The sequence below is a fragment of the Arachis stenosperma genome, chromosome 7 (assembly GCF_014773155.1).
Source record: "Arachis stenosperma cultivar V10309 chromosome 7, arast.V10309.gnm1.PFL2, whole genome shotgun sequence".
Lineage (NCBI taxonomy): Eukaryota > Viridiplantae > Streptophyta > Magnoliopsida > Fabales > Fabaceae > Arachis > Arachis stenosperma.
Window position 1 is genome coordinate 78,804,942 of NC_080383.1, and position 20,906 is coordinate 78,825,847.

The 20,906-nt window shown below is 38.3% G+C and overlaps 1 non-coding gene across 1 annotated transcript; it reads left to right on the plus strand.

The window, feature by feature from the left end:
- The first annotated feature begins 20,463 nt into the window (after positions 1 to 20,463).
- LOC130943166 (small nucleolar RNA R71) lies at positions 20,464 to 20,567 on the plus strand. The gene has a single exon (XR_009071696.1). It is a non-coding gene; the product is annotated as a small nucleolar RNA R71 (small nucleolar RNA).
- The last annotated feature ends 339 nt before the right edge of the window (positions 20,568 to 20,906 follow it).

A 20,906-nucleotide genomic window follows, 5' to 3' on the forward strand; every position in this document is an offset into this window, starting at 1 on the left:
CGAAGATCGACCTACAGTTTTAGGTAACCCTCGGAACAATGACCGGGCCACCGGGCCGAGTTCGGGTGACCCGAGCTTTGGCCCGGACCTGACCCAAAATAATGACCGGGTCTATTTTTAAAACCCTTACCCGGCCCTAAACCCGGTAAAATCACACCAAATTAGTCCCTAAAGTGTTTGGGGCCGGACCGGGTCTTCGGGCCGGGCCGGGCCATGGGCACCCCTAAATGGTACACACTATTCAGGAACAAAATGAAGAAGGGACTCAAGAAGAACTCTGGGGTCCTTCACAGATCCCACTGCTGACTTCTATGGAACAAGTATTAGCATACCTCACATCAGAGCAAGTAGCTTTGAACTAAACTCTCAGCTCATTACTCTAGTGCAGCAAAACTGCCAGTATTCTGGACTTCCACAGGAAGAACCTACAGAGTTCTTGATGGATTTCTTAAAGATTGCTGACACAGTACATAATAAGGGAGTAGACCAAGATGTCTACAGACTATTGCTCTTTTCTTTTGCTGTAAAGGACCAAGCAAAGAGGTGGTTAGATAACCAGCCCAGATCTAGCTTGAAAACTTGAAAACAGCTAGTGGACAAGTTTTTAAATCGATACTTCCCTCCAAGGAAACTAACCCAGCTGAGACTAGATATCCAAGGCTTTAACCAAGGAGATAATGAATCTCTTCAAGGGTGCTAAGAAAATGTTTTTCAAAATGGGTACAGTTAGACACCAAAATGTCCCACTGAAATGTTTTTCAAAATGGGTACAGTTAGACATCTTCTACTATGGACTTTCAAACATGGCTAAAATGTCTCTAAACCACTCTGCTGGTGGTTCCATACATATGAGAAAGACTATTGAAGAGGCTCGAGAGCATACAGAATGAGTCTTTAACTCAGCAGCTACACTCCCTTGCACAACAAATTTTGAAATTGCAAGAGATGTTGCAAGAAGCCCGAGCCTCTAACAGAACTATAAAGGCACAGTTGAGTCAAACTAGACAGCATTTATCTAAACAGATAAGAGAAGTGTGTCTGGCACTCATTAGTACCAAAGAGGCTGAGCCTCAAATGCTACACACTGTTGAGGAACAAAATAAAGAAGGGACTCAAGAAGAGACTGGGAGCACATTGTTGCATGCCCCTCTTATGGGAAAAAAGCATGAAGTGCCACACCCTCAGATGCCCCAAAAGAAGACCAAGGATGAGCGATGCTCACAATCCTTGGAAGGCTCTGAAAAGATGCAAATCAATATTGCTTTTGTTGAGGTTGTGGAACAATGGTCTCTATCTACTGGAAGAAGCCTCTCTGATGCTGAGAGAGGCAAATTAGCGATGAGGTTATAGAAGGATTACATGGTTATCAAGTTCCTTCAACCTCCACTACCCCCTGAGAAAGGAGGTACTTCCATATAGAGTACAATACTGGAGCCTCCTCCCATGGTGAAAACTCATACAGTTTTCCCGGACATCAAACTTAAGTTTGGTGTTGGGTAGTTATTACCCACCAAGGAGGAAGGTCCCAAGAGGAAAATGCATAAGGGATGGAGAAACAATACAAGCCCTACCCTAACAAGCAAGGAGAATCAAGCTCATTACACTAAAAGAAAGCTTATTAGGAGAAATTCAAATCTGAGGGCACTAATCTCCTCCTCTCCTCCCATGGAGTCATTGCTGTTAACCAACTGAAAGAAGAGGAAGAAAGTCAGCAATCGAGTGTCAAGCTATTGACATTAAAGAAATGCTTGGTGGGAGGCAACCCAATCATGGTAGTCAGAACAGAGAACAAAAAGGTTCAGCAATGAAAACAGAACACTCTGGATGGAGTGTCTTGCTGGCGTTGAACGCCAATACCTAAATTGGCATGCTTGCTAGCGTTGAACGCCAGCCATAGAGCCAAGTTGGGCGTTCAACGCCACAATTGGGAGGAAAGCTAGCGTTGCATGCCAGCCATGGTGTAGTAGCTAGGCGTTCAACGCCCATATGGAGGGCAAGGAATTCAATTGCTCTAGCCTCTCAGGACCAGTATGTCCCACAGAATCTCCACCTACACCACCCTCTTCTACTCTATTCTTTCCTATTGTTCATATTTGCTCGTGGACGAGAAAAACTCTTAAGTTTGGTGTTGCAAAAGCTTTGCTTTTTTACTTCTACCACTCCTAAGTATGGCACCAAAGACTGGTGAAACCTCTTTGGGAGAGTTGAGCTCTAACATGAATCAGTTAAGGATAGAGCATCAAGAGCATTCCGCCATCATCAATGAAATTAGAGAAGATCAAAGGGCTATGAGGGGAGAACAACAAAGGCAAAGGAGTGACATTGAAGAGATCAAGCATTACATTGAATCCTCAAGGAGGAGCACTAGCCGCCACCATTAAGGTGGATTCTTTCTCTTTATCACCTCTCCTTATGCTATTTTTTTGTTTTCTGTTATGTTGTATCGTTTATTCTCTTGTTCTTATTGCATGATCATTTCTATCTATGTCTTAAATTTATAAAGTGTTCCATATATCTCTCACCTTGCTTAAAAGAAAAATTTTAATTGAAAAGAATTGAGAGATACATAAATTTCAAGTTATATAATAAGAATAGTTCAATCATTTTAATGTGGTAGCATTGCTTTAGTTTTTTGGATGTATGAATAAACAGTGCATATTTGAAGTTGAAAACTGTTGGCTTTGTGAATAATAAAACTACAACAGTTAAAAACCGTTGTCTATCAAGTTATGGTTTTAAATCGTTACGTCATGAAAGAGAACGGTTCTAAACCGTTGCCTATCTAGCAATGGTTCTAAACCGTTCTTTAAAAATTATTGTCAAAACTGTTGTCTATACTAGTAACTATGGCAACGGTTTTTTTTGTTGCTGTTGCCTTAGGTAAAAAACCGTTGCCTATGAGCATTGGTAACGGCCGCATATACCACAGGTCAAAAACCGTTGCCAAAGCGTTGCCTAAGGTTTTCGAAATGGTTTTTCGATCTATGGCAATGGTTTTTGACCGTTGTGAAAACCCTTATTTATTGTAGTGTAATTTAAAAATATAAAATAAAATCTTAAAACAAAATTTGTTTACAGATGCAGAATTTGATAGAAAAGTGCCTACAATATATATGAATAAAGATGAAGTTGTGAATATACTTTTGACCAGAGCAAGGATAGATCCTGGATTTACAACTCTAGGTATCCATCTTGAAATTTTCTATCATGCAATTTATGTTTTTCATCCTGCAACGTGTTTTTAACAGCCACTATTTTCTTCATTCTTCTTTCACTCAAATATGTGAACTGCATGAACTTAAATTTACTTTGCAGGTCTTAGATTAAAGCATTCAAAAACTGTATATACATAAACGCATAAATTTATATGGTTCATATAATTCACTATCTGGTATCCAGATCTGTGATGATGATGAGTCGCATAATTTTTAAGCAGTGATTAATTTTTTATTAAGCTAACATGTATATATAGCATGCATGGTTTGAAAGCTTTAATAATTAATTATTAGTGTTATTATATATGTGGCTATGAAAGATGGACAGAGCTTCAATACGTGGGGATGCAATTGAATATATGAAAGAACTTCTGAAAAAGATTAATGACCTTCATAACGAATTGAAATCAATGCCTCCTACGGCACCTGCTTCAAGCTTGCATCATCCTTTGACACCAACAAATAATAATACTGCTACTCTACCAGCAGCAGCTTCTCTTCCTAGCCGCATGATGATTAAGGAAACTACTTCTTGCCCCACTTCTTCATTGCCAACTCCCAATGACCATCCTGCCAGGGTAATATTAACTACAATTTAGCCGGTCTTTTATTTATAGTCCATTCATTATATTTTAGATAATTATTCTTGAAGTTATAATCTACCTTGAAAAAATTTATGCCCTTTACTAAGATATTTCATATAGAACATTTTCTGCACCTCTTAATTATTACATTCTTTTCTTCTACATGATCAATCTCTCCTCTTCAATTTCCCTAGTGGGCTATCAAAATTAAATTCACCTAATTGTAGCAATTTTCAATTCTATATTATTTCAATAACCTACTCTATCCCACATAATGGATCCATGATATGAGATGAAGATACATGCATCTCCTAGAATAGTTTTATAGCTAAGATAAGGTTTTATCTGAGATAAAGAAAAGCAATATAATCCCATGTCACTGTCCCATTCGAAATAGATATCGAATGCAGATTGCCCTGCTCCCAACGTTGGCAGTGAAGTAATAACCCTTCTAGGAACGCTTGCTTTCCCACTTTCCCTTTTCCACTTGCTGCATATTGCATATTTATTAATTAGTATAAGTGTTCTACGATGGAAATAATTAATAAGAAAATAGACTTTAAACAGAAATGTTATCTGCACAATCAAATTTAGTCATTAAATTGGTCGTTATGTATTTGAATATTGTAGATATTCTAGTGAAAACGATTCTATAAAAGTCTTCATGTGAAATATAATTCCAACATAAGGTTAAATAAATTATACGCTTTGTCAAAGAAGAAAATTCTAAGACTGAAATATTACTATAGGAACACAATATCATTTTGATGTCAAATTACAAGACTGAAACAGATCCTGCTGTTATTGCATTGCTAATTGAAAAAAGAGCCCCACATCTTGCTAAAAACATGGTAATTTTTTTTAATTTTATAACTTTTATTGTTTCGTTGTTTTAACAGTCTTTGTGTACATGTGTAACTGCTGAAGAAATTGAATTCTACCAATTGTTATACAGACCTATGTAGCAGGAGATATAGAGTTGTTACTGATCCTATGTGCAAGCCCTTCAGTATTGGTAGGTTTATTTTATACTTCTCTTTATTAAATTTAAAATATGCCCATATATTTATTTTAACAAATGTAGTTGACTTAATAATCTTTTTTTTTTATAGAAATTTGATTTGTGTATACTCTAAAAAGCACATGTTTGATGACCCCTCACAAATAGAAATGAAAAAAAAAGCAAATACATAAAGTTTGAAGGAGACGGCTGTGGTTTTAAAGTATATTTATTAGTGTAGAGTTAATAACTTTTTTTTTATAGATTCTAAATTCTGTAACTTATCAGTCTTAGTCCATGTTTTTTTAGAACCTGTAAGCTTTAAAATTTAAATATAATTCTTAAAAGAAAATATAAAAAGTAAATGCAGAGAAATTCTTCAATTAATTGTTCGTATTGGTTAGTCAAATGTCCATTATTTTGGCTTTCAACTATTAAAGTTCTGCTTTTTGGTATAGGGGTAGATCTCAGCTAATCTGGATTGCCTCAAGTGGTGGTGGTAGGGATCAAACAGATTCAAAAACTGGAGAATTTGAAGTTAACTTTTATGTTAAAATGAGATTTTAAAAAAGAGCATTACAGTCTTGATTATTTGAAGTTATCATATCATAAATATATCCTAGCTATGATATAATGCCCCCTCCAGCAACGATATGGTTCTTGTCTTGCCGAGTCCATTTTGGTTTATTGTTATTTGTTTTATTGATATCTTATATTAATATATGCGTGTACATTTATTGATATCTTATATTAATATCTCATAGGCTAATGATCTTGAAAGCGAGTCTATTTACTCTCTTTGATGTTAGGAGATAAGCCGATCATAGCAACGGACATTCAAGGACAAATATTTGAGATTTTATGTAATTAGATTTTATTGAAGTTGTTGTTTTATTTTATTTAAAAAAAAAACAGTAATAATTATGTAAAACAATATTATATGCAGTTATGTTTGAAATTATTGACATTGAAAATTTTTTTATATATGAAGTTATGTTTTATATTTAGAAATTGTGTTATAAAATATTTAATTAGTTTTTAAATTTTAATATTAAAAAATAAATTTTTAATTTGTGTATGTAAATAAGATAAGATTAATGAATGATTTAAAATTAAAAATAAATAAAAATTATAGGATTTTTGAAGGTTTGAAAATCTCATAATAGTTATTTTTTGTTAAATTAAAAAATCAATTTGGGGAATTTTTAAATGCCATAAAAAGTAATTTAAAATCGTCAAAAAAGTTCAATATAAAACTCTCACTAAACATACATAAAATCCTCATGGAATAGATTATGGAGGTTTTTAGAAATTCCCCACAAAAGACTTCGTGGCACCTTAAATTTTGGAAATTTTGAAAATTTTCACAAACTATTTGATGAAGTTTATAAACCTCCACAAATAAGAGAAAAATCTGTCACAAATAAACAAAATCCTTATAACGAATGTATGAAATTGTATTGTAAAAGTTTAGAATATATAATGTCCATAAGCTGAATTTTCAAAATGAGTAATAATAGCATCTCTCGAAAAAATTATATATTAGTTTATTTATTTATAAAGTTGATTTTTTTCTCATGAAAGGCATCTTTTAAAATAATAATAATAATAATAATAATAATAATAATAATAATAATAATAATAATAATAATAATAATAATAATAATAATCAAAGGTCATCAGTAAATTAAAATATATGAATTATATTAGGAAGATTGTTTGAGGATAATTATATAAGATTGAATATTTTTAATTGAACGTATTTATAATATAATATATTTTATATTTAACAATAAAAGAACTCCTTCTAATCAAACAATAAAGAGGAAAAAAAGATATTTTATATTTTAGTTTATGTATTGTTATATATTTTTGTTATATTAAAAAAAAGACTAAAATAAGATTAATATAAACACAAATTAAACATGAAAGACTCAATTTAAACCAAAGATATTTACAGTTTTAATTTTATGGAAAAGGAAAAAAAAAAAAAAAGAGAAGTTATTATATTCATCCACGGAAACACAAAATTAAATAATAGGTGAAAGTAACGAATACATTTGCAAACAAGAATGAAGTTGGTTAAATATTTTCGGTAATTGTGCTTCAATTGATCATTGACACTGTTTACTGTTGAGTTAAGTAATCATGGGTCTACATCTAGCATTTGCACCAATAATCTCATGTTACATGAAGATAGGAAGTATATCCCAAAATTAGTGTTGGGTACTAGAGAATCCACCAATATAAAATTTTTAAAAAATATTTTATAAGGATCAAACCTTGCTTATTAAGAGGATTAGTGTCTAATTATCATGTTCCAATTGAGTTGACACAATAACAATAATATTAGAGTTTTATCAACATGTATCCTAAATTTATTAAAGATGTTTATGTTGAAAAATTTTAATGATTTTATTTATTTTTCAATATATACATTGAAAACTTTAAAAAATTTTAGCATTCAAATAAAAAATTTATGACAAACATCTTAGTAAGTATTAACTTAAAATGCTGGTGGTTTCTGTCTTCTTTAGAATTCAGATCAGAGTTTAAATAAAGTATATTAAAAAATATAAATTTTTTGGACATTTCGTCGTTAAAAAATATAAAATTTTACGATATTATATTGATTACCGTAATTCAAAACCATGTTACACATATAAATCAAATCAACTCATTAGAATGAAATAGCAATTGATTTCAATGAAAAAGGTGAAATAGACCAATTGACGTATTGATTATCACTCCAAATTAAAAGGTTCTTGCAATAATAATTAGTTTAGTAGCTTGTCACTTCCTTGTGTGCTAGTTATATTGTTCAAAGTTGTTAATGATATCAATATAATCAATAACGTTAACCTCATTCGTTTGTCAACACATATCATATATATACACAAACATATACCTTTTTCCTTATTATATTATTAATTCTTTTGGATACATCCTAAATACTATTTATGACAAACCCCAATATATGAATATAAGGACAAATCTTCAATGAGTCACTTTCATGGAAATCCATTATTATGTAGATAATAATGCCTAAGGGGTCAACTTAGAGATAGAATGTTTTTGGTCACTATATATAGTGTACTAGTGCTTTCTTACGATTGTAAGAAGGCTTGCTTGTGACACCCATTTACTTTTTCCCCTCTTAAATTCAGACTATATATGAGTAGAACGAAATTTTTATATGCCAATTGAGCTACGCTTGCAATACATTTGTCTATTGATGCTCAAATTGGACTTGGTAGAAACTGCCATTGACTTTAAGCGCCAAATATTAACAACCTTATAACAATTTTAATTTTATTACAAGGACAATTTTGTTCTCTTCTTTTGTGTTAATAATTTTTGTTCAAGTGATGATGGACATTTATACATGATTTTAAACTGCAGTTTTGATCATGTATATATAGTCACAATAATTATGCATTGGCATTACACCACAATTGCAGTTTGATATTGTTCGGTTAGTCGGTTAGTTCCTAAACGGGTCGAAGATGCTGTGTGTACGACTGGCGACCTGGATGTGGGTTGGTCATGCATGATTAGACCTCCCGGGCACACGTTGGAGGGAGAGGAAAGGAGCTTCACGATCTCCTGGGTTGATGGAGTGGTGAGAGGGGGAGCCACCTGCAAAAGGGAATCCGAAGCTCAAGTCAGAATCCATACAAGGTAGCAGAAAAGGTGACGGTTAGGTGACATACCTCGGGGGAGGGGTAGGGCCCTCCCCTTATATAGTCTGCACCTAGGCTGGGTCCCACAGGAGCAGACCCACCTTCCAGAAAACTTCCTTTCCCCAGCTGTCATGTACCTCGTGGGAGGGGAGGAGGTGTTTCGGGTTTTCTACCGGTTCGGTTTTGTGTACCTGTCGGGTTGGCCAGCCGGGCCGGGGCATTAGACCAACTGGGCCAGGCCGGAACTCTTCCCCCAACGCGCCAGCTATGGTCGTAAGCGCCGTTGTTGGTGCGTTCTGTTCTACTTTCTCTTTGTTTGGATCCTTGCGGGGTCGGTCGCTTGTGATAGGGGCGTGCCCCTTATGCACGAGTGGGTTTCACCGTTACGAGGGAGTGTCATTCGTCGCCTCATTCTCTGCGCCTATCATTTATTGCCATTATGGTTTATTTGAAAGCTTGGGGGAAAAGTCAGTTCTACCCTTGACTTTCGTGCTTCCTTGTAGTGGCATTTATTTCTCAATGTTCACTTTCTTTCCCCCACTTTTAGGTTCCATCTTCTCATTTCTGCATCCCTTCTCATTTTCCTTTCCTACTTTCTAGATTCTACTGCCATTATCCGTTTCCAATTCAACTACATTCCCTCGGATTTTTCCAATTTTCCTTGACAGCAATCTTCCTAGTAAGCACCTCTTTCTCAATCCCCATGCTACTATTGTTGTTGTTGCCAATGCTTTGCTTTGCTAACAAAGTAGATCGGCTGTTAGATTTTTTCCTTTTCTCGTACCAAAACGGCCACCAAGGCTTCGTCCGTTACTGCCAAGTACAGGAATAGCGTCTCACCGTCCTTGGGCTTGCCAAGGACTGGGGGTGCCGAGAGTATGCTTTTGAAGTGGTTCAAAGCCTCTTCGCACACTGGAGTCCACTCAAAAGCTATTCCTTTTTTCATCAAGCTAAAGAATGGAAGGGATTTGGCCGCCGACGCACCAAGAAAACAAGATAGGGCCGTGAGTCTTTAGGCTAACCTATGCACGTCCTTGATTCATCCCGAGCTCGTCATTTGTAAAATTGCCTCGCACTTCTCAGGGTTGACTTCAACTCCCCTCTGGGTTATCATGAAACCCAAGAACTTCCCGGCTCCCATGGCAAAAGCGCACTTGAGGGAGTTAAGCCTCATATTGTGTCATCAGAGGGACGCGAACACAATCTTTAGGTCACCAACTAGGTCTTTCGATTGGCTGATCTTTACCAAGATGTCGTCCACGTACACCTCTACCGACCTCCCGATAAGGTCGCTGACAACTTTGCTAATCATCCTGTGATAAGTTGCTCCCTTATTCTTTAATCCGAACGGCATTACTCTGTAGTAGTAAGTGCCACTTGGTGTTATAAACGCCATTTTCTCCTCGTCTGGCCGGTGCATTTACACGCCTTGTTGAGGTCCGAGTAGTCTACATACATTCTTCACTTTCTGTTGGGCTTCTCAACCAGGACTACGTTCGACTGCCAAGTCAAGTAGTCTAGTTCCCAGTTGAATCCTGCTTCTAACAAGTTGGCCGTCTGCTTGGCCACCTTATTGGCTCTCTCCTGGGACATTGATGAGCGGATAATTTGTACGCTTTTTGGCATTGTTTTTAGTATGTTTTTAGTATATTTGGTTTAGTTTTTAGTATATTTTTATTAGTTTTTAGTTAAAATTCACTTTTCTAGATTTTACTATGAGTTTGTGTATTTTTCTGTGATTTCAGGTATTTTCTGGCTGAAATTGAGGGACCTGAGCAAAAATCTGATTCAGAGACTGAAAAGAACTGCAGATGCTGTTGGATTCTGACCTCCCTGCACTCGAAGTGAATTTTCTGGAGCTACAAAAGCCCAATTGGCGCGCTCTCAACGGCGTTGGAAAGTAGACATCCTGGGCTTTTCAGCAATATATGATAGTCTATACTTTGCCCAAGATTTGATGGCCCAAACTGGCGTTCAAAGTCACCTTCAGAAATTCCAGCGTTAAACACCGGAACTGGCACCAAAGTGGGAGTTAAACGCCCAAACTGGCACAAAAGCTGGCGTTTAACTCCAAGAAGAGTCTCTACACGAAAATGCTTCATTGCTCAGCCCAAGCACACACCAAGTGGGCCCGGAAGTGGATTTTTATGTCATTTACTCATCTTTGTAAACCTTAGGCTACTAGTTTTCTATAAGTAGGACCTTTTACTATTGTGTTATCATCTTTTGATCATGTTTTTATGATTGAACCCTCTTTGGGAGGCTGGCCATTCGGCCATGCCTAGACCTTGTTCTTATGTATTTTCAACGGTGGAGTTTCTACACACCATAGATTAAGGTGTGGAGCTCTGCTGTACCTCGAAGTATTAATGCAATTACTATTGTTCTTCTATTCAATTCCGCTTGTTCTTGTTCTAAGATATCACTTGTTCTTCAACTTGATGAATGTGATGATCCGTGACACTCATCATCATTCTCACCTATGAACGTGTGCCTGACAACCACCTCCGTTCTACCTTAGATTGGGTGAATATCTCTTGGATTCCTGATACACGATGCATGGTTGATCGCCTGACAACCGAGCACTCGCCTGACAACCGAGCCAGCCATTCCGTGAGATCAGAGTCTTCATGGTATAGGCTAGAACTGATGGCGGCATTCAAGAGAATCCGGAAGGTCTAACCTTGTCTGTGGTATTCTGAGTAGGATTCAATGATTGAATGACTGTGACGTGCTTCAAACTCCTGAAGGCGGGGCGTTAGTGACAAACGCAAAAGAATCACTGGATTCTATTCCGGCCTGATTGAGAACCGACAGATGGATAGCCGTGCCGTGACAGGGTACGTTGAACATTTCCACTGAGAGGATGGGAGGTAGCCACTGACAACGGTGAAACCCTTGCATAAGCTTGCCATGGAAAGGAGTAAGAAGGATTGGATGAAGACAGTAGGAAAGCAGAGAGACGGAAGGGACACAGCATCTTCATGCGCTTATCTGAAATTCCCACCAATGAATTACATAAGTATCTCTATCTTTATCTTTATGTTTTATTCGTATATCACCATATCCATTTGAGTTTGCCTGACTAAGATTTACGAGATGACCATAGCTTGCTTCATACCAACAATCTCCGTGGGATCGACCCTTACTCGCGTAAGGTTTATTACTTGGACGACCCAGTGCACTTGCTGGTTAGTTGTGCGGAGTTGTGTTTATGCCATGGTATTGAACACCAAGTTTTTGGGGTTCATTACCGGGGATTATGAGAGTTGTGAAAAATATTGTTCACAATTTCGCGCACCAAGTTTTTGGCGCCGTTGCCGGGGATTGTTTCGTGTATGGACAACTGACGGTTCATCTTGTTGCTTAGATTAGGTATTTTTCAGAATTCTTAAGAATGAGTTCTAGAGTTTCATGATGACCTGTTGAAATCTGGCTGGCTGAGAAGCCATGTCTAATCTTATTGGACCGAGGTTTCAACTGATCATCACAAGAGCTTATTGATCTCTATCAATCTTGCTATTGGAGCAATGATCTGCTAAGGCTTGGCTGGCCATTAGCCATGTCTAGTGTTTTGGACTGAAGCTTTCTTTGAAAGCTTGGCTGGCTGAGAAGCCATGTCTAATTCCTGGACCGGAGTCTTAGACTAGCATTGCAATGATTCCTGGAATCCAAATTAAGAATTCTGAAACCTTTATTTTCCATTTCCATATAATTTTCGAAAAATCAAAAAAAAAATTACAAAATCATAAAAAACCAAAAATATTTTATGTTTCTTGTTTGAGTCTAGTGTCTTATTTTAAGTTTGGTGTCTTGCATGCATTGTTTATTTGATCTTGGTTCTATTTTCAAGTCAATAGTACAGGAAACTGAAGATTCAGAACATGCAGCAGAGGAATTACACAAGAAAAAGCTGGGCGTTCAAAACGCCCAGTGAAGAAGGACAGACTGGCGTTTAAACGCCAGCCAGGGTGCCTGGTTGGGCGTTTAACGCCCAAAAAGGTAGTGCATTGGGCGTTAAACGCCAGAATGTGCACCATTCTGGGCGTTTAACGCCAGGATGGCACAAGGGGGAGGATCTTGTTTTCAAATCAATTTTTTTCAAGTTTTCAAAAGTTTTTCAAAATCAAATCTTTTTCAAATCATATCTTTTCAATCAAATGTTTTCAAAATCAATTTCTTTCCTTTTTCAAAGATACTTGCTATCAATTAATGATTTGATTCAACATTTCAAGTATGTTGCCTTTTCTGTTGAGAAAGGTTTAATGTTTGAATCATATCTTTTCTTGATAGCCAAGTTATTAATTTTTAAAATCAAATCTTTTTAAAATTGTTTTCAAATCATATCTTCTCAATCATATCTTTTTAATCACATCTTTTTCAAAACAGTTTTCAATCATATCTTTTTGATTTCTAATTTCAAAGTCTTTTTCAAAAATTACTTGATTTCTTTCCCACTCTTGATTTTCGAAAATCAATTAAAGTTTTTCAAAATTTTTTTTCTTTTTTTTTGTTTTTCTTAAAAAATCTTTTTAACTTAATTTTCGAAAAAGCTCTTCCCCTCTTCTCACATCCTTCTATTTATGGAGTACCACTCCTCCTCAATGCATAATTCGAACTCTGTCTGACTAAGTTCGAATTCTTCTCCTTCTTCCTTCTATTTTTCTTCTTCTCTGACACCTCAAGGAATCTCTATACTGTGACATAGAGGATTCCACATTTTCTTGTTCTCTTCTCTTTCATATGAGCAGGAACAAAGACAAAAGCATTCTTGTTGAAGTTGATCCTGAACCTGAAAGGACCTTGAAGCGAAAGCTAAGAGAAGCTAAAGCACAACTCTTTGTAGAGGACCTAACAGAAATCTTCAAAGAAGAAGACATGGCAGCCGAAAACAACAACAATGCAAACAATGCAAGGAAGGTGCTGGGTGACTTTACTGCACCTACTCCCGACTTCTATGGGAGAAGCATCTCTATCCCTGCCATTGGAGCAAACAACTTTGAGCTTAAGCCTCAATTAGTTTCTCTAATGCAACAGAATTGCAAGTTCCATGGACTTCCATTGGAAGATCCTCATCAGTTTTTGGCTGAGTTCTTGCAAATCTGTGACACTGTCAAGACTAATGGGGTTGACCCTGAGGTCTACAGACTTATGCTATTCCCTTTTGCTGTAAGAGACAGAGCTAGGACATGGTTGGACTCACAACCTAAAGAAAGCCTGGACTCATGGGAAAAGCTAGTCAATGCCTTTTTGGCAAAGTTCTTTCCACCTCAAAAATTGAGTAAGCTTAGAGTGGAAGTCCAAACCTTCAGACAGAAGGATGGAGAATCCCTCTATGAAACTTGGGAAAGATACAAACTATTGATCAGAAAATGTCCTTCTGACATGCTTTCTGAATGGAGCATCATAGGCATTTTCTATGATGGTCTCTCTGAACTGTCCAAGATGTCTTTGGATAGCTCTGCTGGAGGATCTCTTCATTTGAAGAAGACGCCTACAGAAGCTCAAGAGCTGATTGAATGGTTGCAAATAACCAATTCATGTACACTTCTGAAAGGAATCCTGTAAACAATGGGACTAATCAGAAGAAAGGAGTTCTTGAGATTGATACTCTGAATGCCATTCTGGCTCAGAACAAGATATTGACTCAACAAGTCAATTTGATTTCTCAAAGTCTGTCTGGAATGCAAAATGCACCAAGCAGTACTAAGGATGCTTCATCTGAAGAAGAAGCCTATGATCCTGAGAACCCTTCAATGGAAGAGGTGAATTACTGGTGCGCGAAATTGTGAACAATACTTTTCACAACTCTCATAATCCCTGGTCATGAACTCCAAAAACTTGGTGGTTCAATTCCATGGCATTACACAACTTCGCACAACTAACCAGCAAGTGCACTGGGTCGTCCAAGTAATACCTTACGTGAGTAAGGGTCGATCCCACGGAGATTGTTAGCATTGAAGCAAGCTATGGTCATCTTGTAAATCTTAGTCAGGCAAACTCAAATGTATATGATGATGAACGAAAATAATATAGAAGATAAAGATAGTGATACTTATGTATATCATTGGTGTAAGAGCTTCAGACAAGTGTATGAAGATGCCTTCCCTTCCGTCTATCTGCTTTCCTACTGCCTTCATCCAATCCTTCTTACTCCTTTCCATGGCAAGCTCGTGTAGGGTTTCACTGTTGTCAGCAGCTACCTCCCATCCTCTCAGTGAAAGCGATTGCATATGTCCTGTCACAGCATAGCGGAATTCAGCTGTCGGTTCTCGGTCAGGCCGGAATAATATCCATCGATACTTTTGCGTCTGTCACTAACGCCCTAGCCTGCTAGGAGTTTGAAGCACGTCACAGTCATTCAGTCATTGAATCCTACTCAGAATACCACAGACAAGGTTTAGACCTTCCGGATTCTCTTGAATGCCGCCATCAAGGTCCTGCCTATACCACGAAGATTCCGATTAAAGAATCCAAGAGATATTCACTAAGCCTCAGATGCTTGTAGAACAAGAATGGTTGTCAGTCACCTTGTTCATAGGTGAGAATGGTGATGGGCGTCAATCATCACCTTCATCATGTTGAAGAACAAGTGATATCTTGGACAAAGAACAAGCGGAATTGAATGGAAGAACAATAGTAATTGCATTAATACTCGAGGTACAGCAGAGCTCCACACCTTAATCTATGGTGTGTAGAAACTCCACCGTTGAAAATACATAAGAACAAGGTCTAGGCATGGCCGAATGGCCAGCCTCCCAAAGGTCTAAGATAGCATAAAACAAAGATAGCTACCAAAAGTCTCTATTACAATAGTAAAAGGTCCTACTTATAGAGAACTAGTACATAGATGAGTAAATGACATAAAAATCCACTTCCGGGCCCACTTGGTGTGTGCTTGGGCTGAGCAATGAAGCTTTTTCGTGTAGAGACTCTCCTTGGAGTTAAACGCCAGCTTTAGTGCCAGTTTGGGCGTTTAACTCCCAAAAAGGTGCCAGTTCCGGCGTTTAACGCTGGAATTTCTTGAGGTGACTTTGAACGCCGGTTTGGGCCATCAAATCTTGGGCAAAGTATGGACTATTATATATTGCTGGAAAGCCCAGGATGTCTACTTTCCAACGCCGTTAAGAGCGCGCCAATTGGGCTTCTGTAGCTCCAGAAAATCCACTTCGAGTGCAGGGAGGTCAGAATCCAACAGCATCTGCAGTCCTTTTGAGTCTCTGGATCAGATTTTTGCTCAGGTCCCTCAATTTCAGCCAGAAAATACCTGAAATCACAGAAAAACACACAAACTCATAGTAAAGTCCAGAAAAGTGAATTTTAACTAAAAACTAATAAAAATATACTAAAAACTAACTAGATCATACTAAAATTATACTAAAAAGAATGCCAAAAAGTGTACAAATTATCCGCTCATCACAACACCAAACTTAAATTGTTGCTTATCCCCAAGCAACTGAAGATCAAATAAGATAAAAGGAAGAGAATATGCAATGAACTCCAAAAACATCTATGAAGATCAGTATTAATTAGATGAGCGGGGCTTTTAACTTTTTGTCTCTGAATAGTTTTGGCATCTCACTCTATCCCTTGTAATTCAGAATGATTGGCTTCTTTAGGAACTCAGAATCCAGATAGTGTTAATGATTCTCCTAGTAAAGTATGATGATTCTTGAACATAGCTATTTCTTGAGTCTTGGCCGTGGCCCAAAGCACTCTGTCTTCCAGTATTACCACCGGATACATACATGCCACAGACACATAATTGGGTGAACCTTTTCAGATTGTGACTCAGCTTTGCTAAAGTCCCCAATTAGAGGTGTCCAGGGTTCTTAAGCACACTCTTATTTGCCTTGGATCACAACTCTTATTCTTTCTTTTTCTTTCTTCTCTTTTTTTTTTCTTTTTCGGTTTTTTTTTTTTGCTTTTTCTTGCTTCAAGAATCATTTTTAATGATTTTTCAGATCCTCAGTAACATGTCTCCTTTTTCATCATTCTTTCAAGAACCAACATTCATGAACCACAAGTTCAAAAGACATATGCACTGTTCAAGCATACATTCAGAGAACAAAAGTGTTGCCACCACATCAAAATAATTAAACTATTATAAAATTCAGAATTCATGCAATTCTTTCCTTTTCAATTAAGCACGTTTTTATTCAAGAAAGGTGATGGATTCATAGGACATTCATAACTTCAAGGCATAGACACTAAGACACTAATGATCACAAGACACAAACATGGACAAACATAAAGCATAAAAATCGAAAAACAGAAGAATAAAGAACAAGGAAATCAAGGAACGGGTCCACCTTAGTGATGGCGGCTCTTTCTTGCTCTTGAAGATCCTATGGAGTGCTTGAGCTCCTCAATGTCTCTTCCTTGTCTTTGTTGCTCCTCCCTCATGATTCTTTGGTCTTCTCTAATTTCATGGAGGAGAATGGAGTGTTCTTGATGCTCCACCCTTAGTTGTCCCATGTCGGAACTCAATTCTCCTAGGGAGGTGTTTAGTTGCTCCCAATAATTTTGTGGAGGAAAGTGCATCCCTTGAGGAATCTCAGGGACCTCATGGTGAGAGGGGTCTCTTGTGTACTCCATCCTTTTCTTGGTGATGGGCTTGTCCTCATCAATGGGGGTATCTCCCTCTATGTCAACTCCAACTGAATAACAGAGGTGACAGATGAGATGAGGAAAGGCTAACCTTGCCAAAGTGGAGGTCTTGTCCGCCACCTTGTAGAGTTCTTGGGCTATGACCTCATGAACTTCTATTTCTTCTCCAATCATGATGCTATGGATCATGATAGCCCGGTCTATGGTAACTTCGGACCGGTTGCTAGTGGGAATGATTGAGCGTTGTATGAACTCTAACCATCCTCTAGCCACGGGCTTGAGGTCATGCCTTCTCAATTGAACTGGCTTTCCTCTTGAATCTTGCTTCCATTGTGCGCCCTCTTCATATATGATTGTGAGGACTTGGTCCAACCTTTGATCAAAGTTGACCCTTCTAGTGTAAGGATGCTCATCTCCTTGCATCATAGGCAAGTTGAACGCCACCCTCACACTCTCCGGACTGAAATCCAAGTATTTCCCCCGAACCATAGTGAGATAATTCTTTGAATTCGGGTTCACACTTTGGTCATGGTTCTTGGTGATCCATGCATTGGCATAGAACTCTTGAACCATCAAGATTCCGACTTGTTGAATGGGTTGGTAAGTACTTCCCACCTCTTCTTCGGATCTCATGGCGGATCTCCGGATATTCACCCTTTTTGAGTGAAAAGGGGACCTCGGGGATCACTTTCTTCAAGGCCACAACTTTATAGAAGTGGTCTTGATGCACCCTTGAGAGGAATCTATCCATCTCCCATGACTCGGAGGTGGAAGCTTTTGCCTTCCCTTTCCTCTTTTTAGAGGTTTCTCCGGCCTTGGATGCCATAAATGGTTATGGAAAAACGAAAAAGCAACGCTTTTACCACACCAAACTTAAAATGTTTGCTCGTCCTCGAGCAAAAGAAGAAAGAAGAGAGTAGAAGAAGGAGAAATGAGGAAGAGGGGGAAGGTGGTGTGTTCGGCCAAGAAGGGAAAGAAGGGGTGTTTAGGTTGTGTGAAAATGAAGGGTTGAAGAAGGGTATATATAGGAGAGAGGGGGGTAATGGTTCGGCCATTATGGGTGGGTTTGGGAGGGAAAGTGGTTTGAATTTGAAGGGTGAGGTTGGTGGGGTTTTATGAAGGATGGATGTGAGTGGTGAAGAGAAAGATGGGATTTGATAGGTGAAGGGTTTTTGGGGAAGAGGTTTTGAGGTGATTGGTGAATGGGGGAAGAAGAGAGAGAGTGGTGGTGGGGTCCTGTGGGGTCCACAGATCCTGTGGTCAAGGAAAAGTCATCCCTGCACCAATTGGCACTCAAAATCACGTTTTGAGGCATTTCTGGCGTTAAACCCGGGCTGGTGCCCATTCCTGGCGTTTTAACGCCAGGTTTTGCCCTTTACTGGCGTTTAACGCCAGTCTGGTGCCCCTTTCTGGCGTTAAACGCCCAGAATGGTGCCAGACTGGGCGTTAAACGCCCAACAGCTAGCATTACTGGCGTTTGAACGCCAGCTTCTTCTCCTCCAGGGTGTGCTGTTTTTCTTCCTGTTTTTCATTCTATTTTTTGCTTTTTTCATTGTTTTTGTGACTTCTTATGATCATCAACCTACAAAAAGATAAAATAACAAAAGAAAATAGTTAACTATAAAACATTGGGTTGCCTCCCAACAAGCGCTTCTTTAATGTCATTAGCTTGACAGAGGACTCTCATGGAGCCTCAGAAATACTCAGAACCGTGTTGGAACCTCCCAACACCAAACTTAGAGTTTGAATGTGGGGGTTCAACACCAAACTTAGAGTTTGGTTGTGGCCTCCCAACACCAAACTTAGAGTTTGACTGTGGGGGCTCTGCTTGGCTCTGCTTTGAGAGAAGCTCTTCATGCTTCCTCTCCATGATGATAGAGGGATGTCCTTGGGCCTTAAACACCAAGGATCTTCATTCACTTGAATGATCAACTCTCCTCTATCAACATCAATCACAGCCTTTGCTGTGGCTAGGAAGGGTCTGCCAAGGATGATGGATTCATCCATGCACTTCCCAGTCTCTAGGACTATGAAATCAGTAGGGATGTAATGGTCTTCAATCTTCACCAAACATTCTCTACAAGTCCATGAGCTTGTTTTCTTGAATTGTCTGCCATCTCTAATGAGATTCTTGCAGCTTGCACCTCAAAGATCCCTAATTTCTCCATTACAGAGAGGGGCATGAGGTTTACACTTGACCCTAAGTCACACAAGGCCTTCTTGAAGGTCATGGTGCCTATGGTACAAGGTATAGAAAACTTCCCAGGATCCTGCCTCTTTTGAGGCAGTTTCTGCCTAGACAAGTCATCCAGTTCTTTGGTGAGCAAAGGTGGTTCATCCCCCCAAGTCTCATTTCCAAATAACTTGTCATTTAGCTTCATGATTGCTCCAAGGTATTTAGCAACTTGCTCTTCAGTGACATACTCATCCTCCTCAGAGGAAGAATACTCATCAGAGCTCATGAATGGCAGAAGTAAGTCCATGGAATCTCTATGGTCTCATTTTGAGCCTCAGATTCCCATTGGAACTCAGAGGAGATTGGTACACGCCCACTGAGGTCTTTCTCAGTGGCGTCCTCCTCCTCCCTTTTCTCTCCATATTCGGCCATGTCTATGGCTTTGCACTCTCCTTTTGGATTTTCTTCTGTATTACTTGGGAGAGTGCTAGGAGGGAGTTCAGTAACTTTCTTGCTCAGCTGACCCACTTGTCCTTCCAAATTTCTGATAGAGGACCTTGTTTCATTCATGAAACTTTGAGTGGTCTTTATTAGATCAGAGACCATTGTTGCTAAGTCAGAAGTATTCTGCTTAGAACTCTCTGTCTGTTGCTGAGAAGATGATGGAAAAGGCTTGCCATTGTTAAACCTGTTTCTTCCACCATTATTGTTATTGAAACCTTGTTGAGGTCTCTCTTGATTCTTCCATGAGAGATTTGGGTGATTTTTCCATGAAGAATTATAGGTGTTTCCATAGGGTTCTCCTAGGTAATTCACCTCTTCCATTGAAGGGTTCTCAGGATCATAAGCTTCTTCCTCAGATGAAGCTTCCTTAGTACTGCCATGTGCATTTTGCATTCCAGACAGACTTTGAGAAATCAAATTGACTTGTTGAGTCAATATCTTGTTCTGAGCCAATATGGCATTCAGAGTGTCAATCTCAAGAACTCCTTTCTTCTGACTAGTCCCATTGTTCACAGGATTCCTTTCAGAAGTGTACATGAATTGGTTATTTGCAACCATTTCAATCAGTTCTTGAGCTTCTGCAGGCGTCTTCTTCAGATGAAGAGATCCTCCAGCAGAGCTATCCAAGGACATCTTAGATAGTTCAGAGAGACCATCATAGAAAATACCTATGATGCTCTATTCAAAAAGCATGTCAGATGGACATTTTCTGATCAATTGTTTGTATCTTTCCCAAGCTTCATAGAGGGATTCTCCATCCTTCTGTCTGAAGGTTTGGACTTCCACTCTAAGCTTACTCCATCTTTGTGGTGGAAAGAACTTTGCCAAGAAGGCATTGACTAGCTTTTCCCAAGAGTCCAGGCTCTCTTTAGGTTGAGAATCCAACCATATTCTAGCTCTGTCTCTTACAGCAAAAGGGAATAGCATCAGTCTGTAGACCTCAGGGTTAACCCCATTAGTCTTGACTGTGTCACAGATTTGCAAGAATTCAGCTAAGAACTTGATGAGCGGATAATTTGTACGCTTTTTGGCATTGTTTTTAGTATGTTTTTGGTAGTTTTAGTTGAGTTTTTATTATATTTTTATTAGTTTTTAGTTAAAATTCACTTTTCTGGACTTTACTATGAGTTTGTG